Below are 15,653 nucleotides of genomic sequence, written 5' to 3' on the forward strand. Positions count from 1 at the left end.
ATATATACACACATATATAACTAAAAATCCACTAATTAAAATACTAGCTCGTATTTTCTAATAAATAAATAATAGCTCAGTTTCATTTACGTACACTTTTTCTTCTTCAGTTTTTTAATAATTTCTGCAATCTCTCTATTCATAAGCTTTCATAGGCTCCTATGTCTTTAATAAATTTCAGTTTTCCATTATTGAATTTATTATTAATAACAGAATTGTATATATTGAGCACCATTTTTTGTTCTTCTAGATTGTTTTAAAATTATATTTAAATATTTATTGTCCACTTTATTTCTAGCATAGTCCTGTGACGCTCTCAAAGCTATAGACTTAGTGAAAGTAAAAAAAGTTCATAGCTATTAGCTTTAGTTTATCCATTAATGTTTTTCTATTATCTTTTCTAATCTTTACTTTTATTAGGATGAAATATACCAGGTTTAATATCTTATTGTTTATCGGAACATTCTTTGTATGAAATAGAGTTTTTCGAGGCTTGTCGTTTTTACGTTAGTATTTTTTGGCCGGATTAAATAGGTTTCAACAATAATCCGGACAGTTACAGCTACTTTCAGATGGCCTACAAGGACCACAAGTAAAAAGCTGATTCATCTTCGCCTATGAACACCGAGGTTCACAAACGCATTCTTTTCTTGCATGCAGTCCCTAGTACACATACATACCGAACCCTGCGAAGCCTCTCGATGTCCTCGTCAGCTAGAGAGCACGCTCCAGAAGGTTTGCACCATGAGGGCTTCAAAATTTGGCTAAAAATTCGGTACAAATAGACAAAGCTAGGACATTTAATGCAAACGAGCTTAGACCAGGTTCAACACACGCTGTTCACGCGGAGGCACAAAAGCCGATTTGCCAAAGTAAGCCTAGAGATAGAACTGGCGCAAAAAAAACTACTTGATTCTGTCATTAGGCACCGTACATAAAAATCGATTTTTTTAATTTTGACCCAGGCCTTTTTGCACTGAGACATTTTATGTATAATCGCTTGAATAAAATGTGACTAAATTGCTACCTGGCTCAGAATTTAACCCAAGCTTTAACATTACCTCGAATCCTTATCAACTCACTATATTCTCTATATGATTTCTTGCGAAATCTCTCATCAAAATTTGTAGATTTTTTCGAAATTCTTCTCAGTGTGGGGTACATTGTTATGAATTTCAATTTGCCAGTGAATCACGAATATGGTTAATCTGCTTACGTGGGGCCTGAAGGATATGGTGCATATAAACGAACCTCCTATTGCAGGGTTTGCAAAGCGGCTTTAGTGGCTTCGATTCGAGTTTCGACTTGGCCGAGTTTCTCTATGCTCTTCACTATAGAAGACCCAGACCTATGACCTTTTCATAAATCTTATGGGTCTAGGGTGGCTCGTAATTGCCGTATAGATGCAGGCCTACTCTTCGGGTAGTTTTAAAGTGGCTTCGAGTGGTCCTTATCGTCCTGAAATGATCGTCCGGAGTAAAGTGTTTGCTGCACGCCCAAGATGGGGTTTTGGTCGAAGGGTTTTGCAATTTTGCAAGTCGTCTTCAAGCAGTTGATTAGGCAAGAAGGCCACACTAGGCACAGCACAGATATCCGAAATTAGGTAGATCTTTGACCTCGGCAGGAAGAAGAAAAAACGAAGTGAACGTCGAAAATACACTGTTTGTTTACCTGGAAGGCAAAATACTAGCCAATTTTACTTAACGCTCTTGTGTTGGCGTAAGACGGTCGGATTATAACGTCACTTATATACACAATGTTGTACTGCAACAAATGCATTCGCATAAATAAATTTTTGAGACGTTTATTTAGGAGAGAACATGGCAAGCTTGCGAACTTCTAAAAGTCTCACTGTTTTGTAGGATGCACGGTATATAAACAGCTGTTATTCGTTTCCATCCAGTTAGGTAAATCTTATATATATATATCACCCTGTATAATTGTACGTGACGAGCTGGAGATAAGTTTTTACCTCAAATTGAAAAGTGTAGGAGTTTACGCAATTGAGAACTTGGGTGTTTGTTGAATTATTACCGCTGCTATTTTTATATGCACTTAGAAACCTGGGGAAAGGTTAGCATATATTGCGTCAAGCTCTGATCCCAATGATCACAAATTTTTGATTATAAATAGAGTGAACATTTTACTTTAGAAGTACTTAAGCATATTAACCAGCTCATTTGTTTCATACCGAGCTGAAATTTCTTGTTATTGCTTAAGCTTATATCTACAAGTTAAAAAAAAGTTCCATTTGCTTATATAAAAATTTGCTTTCGAAGTGTGAGTGAATTATCGTTGTCGAAATCACAACACGTATAGAATTGAACTTCTTAGAAGTTGTCTGCTTTAGGAGAACTTGTCACACCTGAATGTCCATATACAAATAGATGCGCGCCTATTTTTAAGATGAAATATTCATTTCTGAACTAAGTTCAGCAACTCGGGTTTATGGTTGCGGAGTATGATTATAGGCAAAAAAGTTCCTGCTGCTGATAGGACCGCCTCATCCTTAATCTTTGACACACGACAGCTTGCTACTGCACGTTTCTTTGTACAGGCTGAAAACGCAAGCCTTAGTAATAGTAACTATGGATCTTATCCGGACCGGTAGATTTCTGTATAATAACAATACATGCACGTGTTCCGGCTGTTAGATCGCGTGGACAGTCCGCAGCACTTCACAAACGTAATCTCAATAATAGTCAAGCCAGCTGATGTAAAATTAGAAAAAAAAGTCAATAAAACATGACCGGAGGCCTTTGTCCTGAATTCAGTGTTTGATTTTCGTGAGAAGGTGATGATGCGTCTTCTAACATGCACAAGCGAATGCTATCAACATCTTGTTCACTGCAAAACCTCTGACCTTTGGAACTTGAAAATCTACCGCTAACAATAATTAGCAAAAAAAAATTTGCAACACGAGCTCGATACCATTACGATGTTATGGAACTATCTACCTCGACACGCTATTGGTAAACAGAATGTGGTAATCAATTGACATTAAATTGTCAATATCAAGAAAACAGACCTTCGAACCCTAAATGTATTAGACGTCCACAGAAATCTTCGTTAGATGCACAAGACCAGGCTACTAAGCGAAATCACAGGCAAATTTTGCTCGCTTTTTCTCTCTGTTTACAGCGTAATCTTGTCTGCTATCTAGCTTTTAGGTAGGATTATTACGACGCGATAATAATGTAAGCATACGTATTATATACTAGTATTTCGATCTGGTACGACTGAACCACTCGAGCACTATCCTGGGCACAAAACATGAGCGTGCTAATTATCTGAACTGTCAATAGACGCTTACATTATATAACGATGAGCCATCATGATGGGGGACTGGTATACAAACAAAGTGGTGGATGTATCGTACTGGTAGAATACTCCGCTGTGCATGAAGGTTGGGGGTACGTCGTCCGCGAATCGCTAACTTGCGGTGGAAGTCTGCCCTTCGGTGTGAAACCAGAAGCACCACTGAAACAATATTTAATTTATTGTTGCTAAGCTTGACTACGTAACTTCCCATTGATACGCGTCTCACTGTTCTAAAAATAGGTGGTCGTGCAGTGTCAACTACCTTGTTTTGCGTACAGGATACTGTCAAAAACCGAAAATACTCGATTGTAGCTTGTTCATGGGTGAACGATGCATTTATTAGAACCATACTTTTAAATGAGCATGCTAAACGACACGTAGCTTAAATCGAGTATGTTAAAAACTGGGTTGTGGCTCGTAATGTGTCGATTTTTAGGTTAGCGTGCTGGCGAATCCATTGCGCCGGATCCGGATCAAGATGCCATTCATGGTTTTGTATGGGGTAACAATTTAGGAGTTCCCCACGGTCATGCTTTGACACACGAGAAGCAAACGGTTCCAACTCTATACTAGAAGGAACTCGAAACAATGAATGTGTCTCCCTTTTGTTGGCTTACTGAAGCTGCTTCTAATCGACATGGACAATTTTATATGATCCAAAAAAGAAACGGATAGCTTACGACGCTGCTGCAACAAAGATAACAAACAGGACAATCAGCAAAAGTAGCTTTGTACTTGTTGTGGTAGCAATAAGCACGCGATTTTTCATGCTGATTAATGTAGTACCTACCAATAAACAAATTTCAGTGAAAAGACAATCAACGCTGAAGTTCATTTCATAAGATTATGGGCGATTTACATAGAACATTTCGTTATTATCTTATGACCAATAGCGTAATACCAATTAGCTAATATATTTATTCGAGTAATTGATTATTACGTAGACGTAATTTTTATGGTTACAACTAGATAACACACCTTTTACACTGGAAAGATCTGTTTCAATCCCACCGACTTTTTGTGAAGGGTCTCTGTGCAGAAGGATCTTGTTTAGGTAAGTTTTTTTACATGAAAAATGAATAATATTGGTAAGCAGTTTTTCCTACGCCAGAACTGTTGATGAGTTTATATTACATATTTTTAGAAAGAAGTAGGCAATTCTCACCTTTGCAATTTTTGCAACAGTAGCATCTATTGAAATTGGCCTAACTCGTTTCGGACAACAAGCCCTAACTTTGCCTTCGTAAGTCAACTTCGTAGTACTTATGGTGCAAATTTCCCAGGAGGATGGTGTTAGATAGCCAAGGGCGTCAAAGGACGATTGTTCTTTTAACATAAATAACTGTGTCGTAAATGCCAACCCCAACGATAACATAGGAAAAAAAATAGTGATTCAACAGTAAACAATGGTAATCGATGGTAGAGTGTTGGCAAGTACTTCGTTCGCTTGGCTGGTATTTACTTAATGTGTTAGGAAAGTGTCAATATGCTCTATAGTCGCCGGTTAAAGTGATGAAATGTAATAGTAGCTAAGACTCACACGAGACCGATTAGCTAAATTCAGTTACCCTATTATCAATCGCTACCCACAGTCCCGTATCGAGTGCGTTTGACTATCTACAAATGAAGTTTTCATTAGGAATCAATGACGATTCTATCTGGAGTACTGGCTTATTGTGGCCGGTGCACATAAGAAATCCTATCTCAAAAAGATGTCCTAACAAGCAAACCGTCTGACCGTAGCCCTTTCTCTAATATCTTTTTATAGTGTTTGAACTCGTAAAGCTTTTCTGGCAAACAAAGGGGATAAAATATAATGTATGTTTTAATATAACTGTACAAAAAATAATAAAGCATATCTTTTACGATATGTGTTTTGTTAGTAGACATCAGTATCAGCCTCGTTAGGGTATCGTACACGTGATTCGTTATTAGTCCGGTAGATCAGAAACTTAGCCAAACTCGAGAAGCTAACCAGGATTAAGGTTCATAATCTTTAGGTAGGCGATGAAGCCCATCAAATCGAATTCAAGCTTCAGTCAAGCCAGACAATAAGAATAATGTAAGTTTGCCTTTTTAAGCGACTTTTTATCTAGTACAATTGAAATAAAGTTATGAAATCATCACTTCAATGACCAAGACTGCAAGCTAAAACAGGCTCAGTATGCACAATCTTAAGATACGCCTTTTATATAGTATAAGAAGCCAAGCCAACGAAGGCATATAAATAATTTTTGTTTATTTATTAACAGGATCAATACTTTCCGTCTATATGTTATCCGGCTTCCAGAAATTCGTTAGTAAAACAAGGTCAGAAACCGGAACCCGTTTTTTAATCTAGGAGGCCTTAAAATTTCGGATCTTTCGAAAGCTAGAAAGAGCAATTTCTGTAAACAGTAGAGATAATTCCCGGAAGAGGCCTAGGCTATATTTCTATAAATAAGTAAATGACGTCAACCGCTACGTAAGTGGGCAAAACAGTTAAGCGTATTATGTAAACTCTTAGCTGCATGTTTCGCTCGTACGACGATCGGAAGCTAATAACTTAAGCCGAACGACATGTCGCGGCCCCCACGCCCAAAGGGCTTCTGGATTGTAGTGATCTGAAGTGGAATCGCTATGAATTCGATAATAGATGATATAGAAATGAAATAATGAAATAGGGTTTTTCAGTATCAAGTATACGTTTTTACGTACGGTGCGAGGATACGTTTCTTTTTAGTATTACTATTATTATGATACTGTTTTTTTATGCTAACAAAAGGTGAAATAACGCAGTCGTCGCCAGGGCCGTTTGAAATTTCTGTCCTTGTTCATTAAAGTATCAGGCATAGTCAAAGCCATCACAAAGGTAAGCAACGTTCGTCCTGTTGTCGTGTTCGCTAAAAACGGCTTCTATTGTCTATTAATTTGCTACTACTGGTAGTAATAATGATTTATTTTATAGCACCATAACCCCACGCAACACTACTTTATCAAGCCGAAACCGTGTGATTAAATAGAATGATTAAGTACGATTATATAGTAATAGTAGTTGACGAGAGATAATATAATTTTACGTGATTGATCAGTGAGTAGTGCCCGCTTTCTACCCGAAGAAGAAGTAATTTGGAGCTCGAATTCAGGCTAGAAACTTCATTTGTAGTTGAGTGTTACTCGCTGCTACCTTCTGCCAGTTTTCAACGGATTCATTGACTCCTGCTCGTCACTCTTCGTTTGCCACTGTGTTCTCGGCCACAATTATGAAGTAAAGTAGCTCGTAGATTCTATAGAACGATGCCCTCTATGTTCTGTCTCCGCGATTTCCCATGCCTTCTCTTGTTTCCTTTACTGCCTATTTCATACTCCTCCCGATATTTTCAAACTTCACAAGGTGCGCTTCAACCTCTCAGTCGACGTTCACATTGTATCGACTTTACTGGCCTGACCTACTAGCTATACCTACATCGTTAGTAAAGTAGGTTTTGAGATAAATCGAATGTTTTGGTTACCGTAAGAAGCACGTCATAGTTTATGCATGAAAAATATCTATAGTTAGCGGAATAGTCCAAAGAGGTAGCTTCTAAAAGAAGATGGGTATTGCTTTGTGGCAAATTTTAAATGTTATTTGAACGCGTTGAGGGACTTGTTTTACTGCGCAAACTTCGCAGAAAATCGTTACGTAAATAGAATGTAACGTAAATAGCGCTTGATTTCCTGAGACTTCGTTGTCGTATTTATTTGTTAATGCATTCATCATAATAAAATTTTTAATGAAAAGATAGAAAATGATGCCTGACTTGATGTGTCCTCCGATCATTCCTCATGGGTTCCATTCGATCATTCGAATGGGGTAGACTGAAAAATGTCTCACTGCGCAAAAGCCGGTCATCACATGCTTATAGATAAAAAACAAATAATAACAATCGTAAGGTTTATAAAATGTAGGGCATAAAGGCTTATAATTGGTTCGAAGTTTTTGTTAAAAGAGACTTTCTTGCATTTGAGTTTCTTCGAAAGTATTCTCTCCAGTAGAATTGCTTCGATAACGAGCAAAACGTCAATATATGCTTGCCTCGTTATTTTCCACCTGGAGCTTCTTCACTGTGCCACTTTTACATGCAGTACTAAGAAACAGAAGAATCTTCGTAAAGAAGCACAGTAAATCTTCAGTACTGGCTATCGACACTAGAGAACATTTATAATCAAATGAGCGCCGTTACGATGCTAGTATCGGGAAGAAAGTGTCAACTGCTATAACAAGAACGACGACAGCGGACAATACGGTACTCTGACTGCGAAAAAGCTGATGACTATCGTGGCTATAACAATACGTATATCAAAGCCAATCGTGATAGCTTGGCCAGTACGGCGATCTTCGGTGATATCGCTATCGGTGATATCGCCGTAAGTAACAGGCTAAAAACGTGAAGCGTACCCACTAGCGCGGTTGACTTTAGGATGTCTAGCTACCTGACCCAGCCTACAAAGCAAATATACAAAACGCGTACAGAGACGCACAAACGTATCATTTCGGATGGGAACATTTCCTCGTAGACGCCGACTTTTTGTTAGCACACTATGTCACCTGTATGTTTTTATTGGTAGTGAAGATCCTAGCAAAAACGGTTCGCACCTCGCGTTCAACACCAAATCGGCTTAAAATGTCATTGCGAACAATAGCAACTGCTTCGCCCATACGCCGACAACCGTTTGTGTAAGAACGTACTGTGAAGATACCTCTGTGCATCCCAGTGAGATGACTGATGTCGAAATATGTCAACGGACGATGACGGCAATCTATACCGCAATTATAGCTCTGTAATAGATTCAATCAGTAGGATAACGTCTAAGTAAACCTAATAACCATACCCACGTGACTTCGGAACATGAATTCCCCTTCGAATTGACTTTTTGCCCACGCATATTTTATCTATTTGCTTGTTTTCGCACGCGCGTCTGTCTTTTCCATTCAGAAGCTCAACTTAGATCTTGCGAAGTAACAGATTCATATGCGCTGTACGTCAGTCTCTGTTGTGATTTCGGCCGCCATTTTAAGTTGAGCCAAAACTTTGAACGCTAAACATGAAAAGCATTTCAGACCGCGATATTTCGGTCTAAACCAACTTCGCACCGTATACACTAACCGCTGCCGGCCTGTATTTGTCCGGTACAATAGTGACCTACACTTCTATAAAAATTACGGTTTCGAATTATAGTTCTAATAAGCGATTTTCAGGCGGATGCCAAGTGTACTAAGTTTTTTGGCGATAAATTTTGCTCGACTTTCCCAGCAAACAGAGTTGTGCTGTTCTCCCAGCACCTTTCGAATGGAATCCAGTAGCCGGGCACGTACCTGCAGTGAAGAATCGGAGACCTGAAGACGAAAGCTGAAGACATTCGCGCCTTGATTGGCGACGCCATCAGCAACAACAGCAACAGGAACAACAATATCGTCAGCTTAGCGACATTTGCGTCACTTCTGTACAGTGCCGCCGGATCGTTCCTGGTGTTTGCCGCCTGCAAAAACTCCAAAGTGTAGGGCTTCACAGTCGTCAAACGTTACCGAATGGTACCTGCCTCACCTGAAACATTCGTCGACCTATTTGCGCGGTTCTGTACCTAGCGGTTATGGCAAAACTAGATGATTGCCGACTTGAAGAGTGCGCTACGGATTTGCTGCTTGCAATGGACGCAGAAATTCTCGCGACGTCTCGACGCTAGCGTTCGCCTATGCCAAAGCAGACATATGTGTTGTGATTACACTGAGCGAGTAACGAACCCGTTGGCATTTAGGAAAGCGTAAATGTAGTTTTGTTCAGAAACGCCATCGTACTGTATATGTGCGTAAAGTTGTCCATGTTTGACGTTGTGGCCCGTTTTGCCCTATGCACGATCCTGTTGGATTACTAGCGAAAGGATATAAATGTACTCCGCTCGAATCTGAGGAAAATGCATAATTTGCCAAATCTGATTACAGGTAAGTGCCATTAAAATTGTAGTTAAGTACCTTGTACTATGTGTAGGCGTTTCTCAAATTTGCAGGTACAATCCTGACAAAAACTTCTCAACAGGCTATAAATTAATGGCACCTCATCACTCTGCTTCGAAGCGCAGTTACTCCTTGCGAAACTTCTAATTTCGCCATCTCTACGCTACATCATAGTGGCCAATAACAGAGTACTTCATATTGCTGCCGCTTTATTCGAGGGAAGTTCTATATTTACATATGGAACTTCCTTTCCAAACGTAAAGGCAGAAAGCCACTAAACGGAAAGCGAGATCACCTCTTTTTAATACTAGCAGAGCCTTCTTTGCTATAGTCTAAAGCCTAAAACAGGTGAAGCCATTCCCTCATCACAAGAAATTTTCCTTTAGAAAGCTTCACTGTTGCAGCAAGAAAGAGTCAAGGATGTATTCGCTCCTGCCACGCAGCTAGGTCCCACGAAAGCTTGAGCAGCTGTATCAAAAGGCCGACATTGTATGTGAGCTTCGGCAAAATCTATCCATTTTAATATCGCTGGTCTAATGGGAACAACCTAGAAAGATGTGATCCTTTAACTAAGAATGCATTGAGGCAACACATATAACTAAATTTTCTATCTCAATTAGGACGAGTGGTGGAGCCTCATAACTGATCGCCTATAAAGCCAGCGTTACATACAGTTTAGTTATAAATGTCTCATGAATGACTGCTACCATTTGATGATTGATGCTATCGAGCAGGTTTTGTATACGTAGAGGATGATGCTGATAGTAGTTTTTCTTAAAAAAAAGCTATATACAACATGGTAAGCAGTTGTCTTATAACAAAAACCGGGTGCTGTAGAATACATAAACAACAATCCCGGCTACATCGTAAACTTGTTATTTTTCCATAATGTCTAGGGTCTGCCAAAAATATCAAGATTTCACCTTAAGGCCATTATTATGTCTAATACACTGAATAAGTCTAAACATATTTAAAAGGAGGCAAGATAAAATACACGGTTGACGAGATAGCTTATAGTGTCGATGTACAGTGCTGTATTGTCTATCATATGCTACTTTTACTCAAAATAAGAATTCATAGAACGATTTTTAAGTACTTATTTCAGCGTACTTTTTTTGCCAGCAGTTACGCGGACGTAAACCGATTAACGCGCCTGTCTTCTGTGAATCGCCGAATTGGCATCAGCTTCCAGTGCTCTAAATGGCTGGTTTAGATGTGATAAACGTGTTTGGATGACGTTTATTTATCCAGCGTGATCGTTGTTTATTTTGGACACTTGTCATACATCTGCATAATCTGTAGGAGCATGTCGGTTTGTTCTATCGGGCGTGCATTCCGAAAAATATTCCTTGGCCATGTTTTTAATTTTCTAAGGTCTACACTTTCGAAGAACAAGCCGATCTTGCTGACTTCACTGTGATTCATGTCGAATAGTAGAATTTGTCAAGGATAGTTCGTTGAAGTTGTACAAAGTCAACTGCTTTCAAAAACAAAAAAAAAAAAAGAGCTCTAATTCCGCGTTAACAATTGATACAACTTTAAAAACGTCGAACTTTTTTTTCGCGTATTGTGTATCCTTCGATTAAAGTTTCCGACTCAATGCACTAAGGTCATCCGCTATGGGCTTTACAAATGTTTCCATGCTGCATCGAGTAGCTTAAGGCAATCATATGAAAACAAGTTCCTGAATGAGGTGAGTATTTCAAAACACTTTAACACTAAATTTACGACTACTGACTGCCCGTTTTCAACAAGACAGACGTTAAAGTTTAACATGAAAAAGAAAAAACATATTAAGCGAGCTTAGCATACCCCTCATTAAACATAATAATCGCTGTTCAATAACAGTAATATATAATACGATATGTCGAACCTGGAACAGGGTTCGATACCTTCGGGTAACCAGTGTCGGGTTGGACACAAAAACATAACCTGCTTGCAGAAACGTTTTGTTGTTGTCTTCAATTTGACACTGGTTAATCGATCCTTGATCGGTACAAAAATTGTCCTGCCGGCGGTCGTGGGTCGTAATCGTCAGCCCTCTGATACGATTCTCTGAAATCCGTCATGCAAATATGGCTTACACAAATCACACATTGGCGTACATATGCGTTGTAGCGCGGCGCAGTAAATTTGCTGTGTTTACGACAAAATAAGCATGATACTCAGAGGCAAAAAAAAAAAAGTAGAAGATACCGACAGGTTTTCTCTCAGGTGACAATTGGTTTTATGGATCGTAAGGACGTCAGGGACAATACGCTAGCTAGTTGCTTGGCGCCTCTATTACCCTTCCGTCTGCATCGTTTGTAAGATCGAGTTCCCGGAAGAAATTAGAAAAACAGAATTTACTCATCTTCCTTTCGTAATTAAGGCCCTCTAGCATATTGGCTGTATTATGTCCTACTATCAAAACTTTGTGACTTCGACGAACAGATGCGTATTTGATCTTCGATGAATCAAAACATAAACGACCTAAGCAGGCAAATCATTCGACAAGGGTTTCTCCTGCCTAACTATGTGATCTGATATTGATTCTCTCAAGGCCGTCAGCTAAGGATGCTCACTTCATGGAATCACAATAGCTTCAAAATTAGATCTTTGCGTTCTGTGTCGTGAAACATTTCATTTCATTTCTAAGAAATCGTCTTTTTCTTTTTTTCTTAATTTAAAACCGACGGAAACTTTGAATACTATTGCAAGGGTCTTATGGCCTTTCAACCATCGAAATAAATAAAACTTCGGTGGAAGGAGCGGCTTTACCGTACTAACCTTGGCGCAGAGTGTAAATAATTATTTTGTCCATAAATAACAATAAGTTCGTGTAAGTTTTCAGCAGTTTAATATAGCTTGCATTTAGAGGCTAAAAGGACAACTGCCAAATGATGTGAACATTTAGGTCCATGATAGCACAGCCTGCGCAGGCTTAGAGTAAACAAATATAGTGACCTGCGTTTCCTTGGGCAGTGCGACAGGCGCAGACAAACGAATGATAATTTTTTTTTAACCACCTCTTTGATTTCAGATAAGTTCGATTCGAATTGAAAAATGCAAAATTCCATATCACTGTTAGCTACTTTGTTATGGTTTGAAGGTTTTACGTAAGCAGCTTTAGCAATGTTTTCATAGAGCAGTGGTTCAGACCGATGATCTGGCGATGGGATTCTTACCGCAGGATGATCACCTGTCAAGGCATTCATTTGCTCGTCTTCATCCAAGCCGAAGCCGTCGTAGCTGCGTCGGCTGATAAAATGATTATGAATACTTTATTTCTTCTCAGATGATTCTCGTTTCTTCGTCTCGATAATATTTTGACGTTATTTGCTTGGTTGAAGCGTTTTATCAGACACAATTGGATCGCATGGATGCGTCAAGTTAATATCTCAGACTTAAGGTTCAGCGAAACCGCTTAGCAAAAATAGTGCAAGGCAGCTGAGGCATATCATGTGTCATTTAGAATGTGATGAAACGTACGTATCAGTCACCCTGTTCGCCCCCTATCCAAGCTTCATCGTTTATCGCCTTTGTATTATGAAAATCGGGATCGATCCCGCCACCTTCCTCTTTGACGTTCTCGTAAATTCCCAATAGGCAGGTGTAGTGGGAGGTTTGTTATGCCTTACAAATAATCATGTAATACCAGACGGTCTACGGATCTGTTTAACAGTGATCGATGCAATCCAATGGCGAATTTTAGGAACGCAGGCTCAATTGGATGGAATTTTTCAAACTGTATCGTCTGTAGTGTCCGAGTTCGATAGGAAGCTATCGGGCAGCCTAAATTTCGAACGGGGGATGCTGTCACCGCTCGTCGTACTCTGCCCGTGATGTGCTTCGTGTAGGCTTGCTCAGTCACAGGTAAAAACCAAGTGCTTGAAGTTGACTAGACACTTCGAGCTCGTCCTGTCTATACGAAGTGCATCGGTTTCATGCCTCCCTCTTGTTCGTATTGATCACCTGTTTCGCCTCACCCATGTATAGCAAGAACCTTGCGAGAGCTTGCTGGACATAGAACGAACTTCTTCTAGCGAAGACAACATCGTTGGCATGCGTTTTACGGGACCCGCTGTTTCGGCGGGGCATGATTCGGTAGCAGAGAAAAAAGCAGTAGCTTCAGGTTATCACCCTGTATTACGCCAGTTGAATAGTTCGAGCTAGGTCAAGCCATAATCTATAGCTAACTAATTGCCCTGATCAAATGCTGTGAGGAATTCCACATGGTAAAAGCTCTACTGAAATCTTGTCTTGGGGCATAATACCAAACGCTGATTCAAAAGCTATGTAAGGCGACGCCTGTTCCGATCGACGACAGACATGGCGCGTTTCCAGACGTAGTATGTTGCATGCCGTATGAATGGAATGTCCTGCGCAGGATCCGTACTGTTTAGCTGCAATACGGAAACAAACATCGAAAAACCTTGTTCAGACGCTGTGTGATGAGATTGGCGAGAACTATATAGAAAGCTCTTTAATCCCTAGCGGGTAGTTGCATAGGGCACGACTTTGCTGATTGTTCTAAGACTATTATTGTGGAACTTTTAAATATTTTTATACGTTGTCGGCAATTCTTTGTCAATAATTTAAGGCTATTGAGTGTGCACACTAATTACGGTAATGTAATACACCATTAGATCGAAGAAAAAGGAATTATTCAGGGAGTATTGCCACTCGGTGCATAGCCACTGGACACATTTAAGAAAATAGGCCAACTTAAAAGTAAGTCGAATTTGCTTAACTGCACTAAAATTTATAACAAACTTCGAGGATACATGTCTCATACTTTCATGCGATTCGTAGCCCTTCAGCATAAGTAGCCTTTATGGAAAAGCTAAATAAAGGTTAACAAAGACGAACGTGCTCCTGGCACGCGGTCTGTAAGAGAGACTATTAATTGGGTAAGACGATGCGTCTTTTTCTATTTTGACCTATTTTCGAAAAATCGTTTTTCGGACCATTGAAAAACATATTAATTTCTGCCAACCGTCCCGGCTTAATTTATAAGGAAGCGACTAAATCAAATGACATGACACGAGTAGGAACTTGTGCTTTTAATCTGGATTAATCCGCGCGAAATTGTGCGAACAGTTGAGCAGTGGTAGGAAATAATTTCTAGTAACCCTACGAGCGCAGCGGTCGTTTTGTTTAATTTTTTTTTTTACCAAAAAATGTTCCCCACACGTTCAAACCAGTTCGGTTTCATTCTCACGAAATTTCGCACCGCTGCGGGTTCCCCATATGATTGGCGATAAAGGATAACTGGCGACCTTTGTATAAATCAGAGCTTCCCTCCCGCCACTCAAATTATTAGTCACAAATTGCTTTGATGTTTATGGCTTAGAAGCGACTCTATCGGCAGGGAACAGAGTTAATCCTCTACAGCATGTTGAACTTCCCTCTCTGTAGGCTAACGCCAGGAAGGAACCAGTGGATGGGAACCGACTGATGTGGAAATTTTTGTGCGCATGTCTTTGAGCTCACTGAAACCATTTCGTGTGGGCAAAAAGTTCGGCGACATATTTCTGCGTGACAGCTTCTGTCAAGTGATCGTTCATAGCCTTTTTAGTGGGATTCCTTGCATATATATATATATATACATATAGATCTAGTAAGGCAAACTTGGCGGACTCTTTGTCCTGATAAGCACCCGCTTGCTGCTAGCCTGTTCTGCTTTTAACGAAAACAAATTTATCGTATCGAAGAGATAATGCATCGCTTCGTAATCTGAGCGCACTAGTATTCAATCTGTTTCTGCTGGACGAATATCTACCAAAATCTTAAAGCAGCCTATGTTATTGCCAATATTAATGAGGTTTCTGGAAAGGTTGCGATGAGGCAAACTGAAAGATCCTCAATAGTTTTAAGATTTGAAGAGTTCGAAGGTTATTCGAAATGACTTCAAAATGCGTTTTTGACACAGCTGTATTTCTGATGCAGAAGTGAACGGGCGTTTTCCGTTGGTCTGTATAGATAACCTGATATGATTAGTCTTTCGTAAAATCTTGTGTCTCGTAGCCATCTTGGGCAATTACATTCTTGGGACCTTTGTTATCAACCCGAAATTTAATGTCGCTAGAGCAGTCTGCATGCTGTGTACTTGCGCGACATTTTAGAGACTCTACACCTCGTCGTATCGCGTAACGCATGGTGACTATTGAAAAGTTATTTGGGAGTTATAGAAGGATCTTTCATTAATCAATGGTTTAGATAACGATATGAATTCGCACTCGCGGTGAATGGTCATCATACTAGATAAGCGTGATCGGCAAAAATGACCCCTCTAGCACATATTAATGTTTTGAAATACCTCATCTTTTCACTCAAATACAGCCTTAACATCAAAGTATAAAAAGTTCGAATTTGGATG

General features: G+C 39.6%; 2 long non-coding RNA genes across 4 annotated transcripts in view; both read right to left on the reverse strand.

Moving 5' to 3' along the window:
- Positions 1-251: 251 nt before the first annotated feature.
- Positions 252-15,653, reverse strand: part of LOC111267163 (uncharacterized) — a 73,344-nt gene continuing 57,942 nt past the window's right edge. For all 3 annotated transcript variants that reach the window (XR_002684458.2, XR_015313677.1, XR_002684457.2), the window contains 2 exons: positions 3,314-3,480; positions 252-1,671 (listed from right to left, as the gene is read on the reverse strand). This is a non-coding gene — a long non-coding RNA (uncharacterized LOC111267163). The remainder of the gene's footprint in view (positions 1,672-3,313; positions 3,481-15,653) is intronic.
- On the reverse strand, positions 10,291-13,671 carry LOC111267171 (uncharacterized). The gene is made up of 2 exons (XR_002684460.2): positions 12,460-13,671; positions 10,291-11,347 (listed from the first exon to the last, which is right to left on the reverse strand). It is a non-coding gene; the product is annotated as an uncharacterized LOC111267171 (long non-coding RNA).

Source organism: Varroa jacobsoni, unplaced genomic scaffold (assembly GCF_002532875.2).
Source record: "Varroa jacobsoni isolate VJ856 unplaced genomic scaffold, vjacob_1.0 scaffold_122, whole genome shotgun sequence".
Taxonomy (NCBI): domain Eukaryota; kingdom Metazoa; phylum Arthropoda; class Arachnida; order Mesostigmata; family Varroidae; genus Varroa; species Varroa jacobsoni.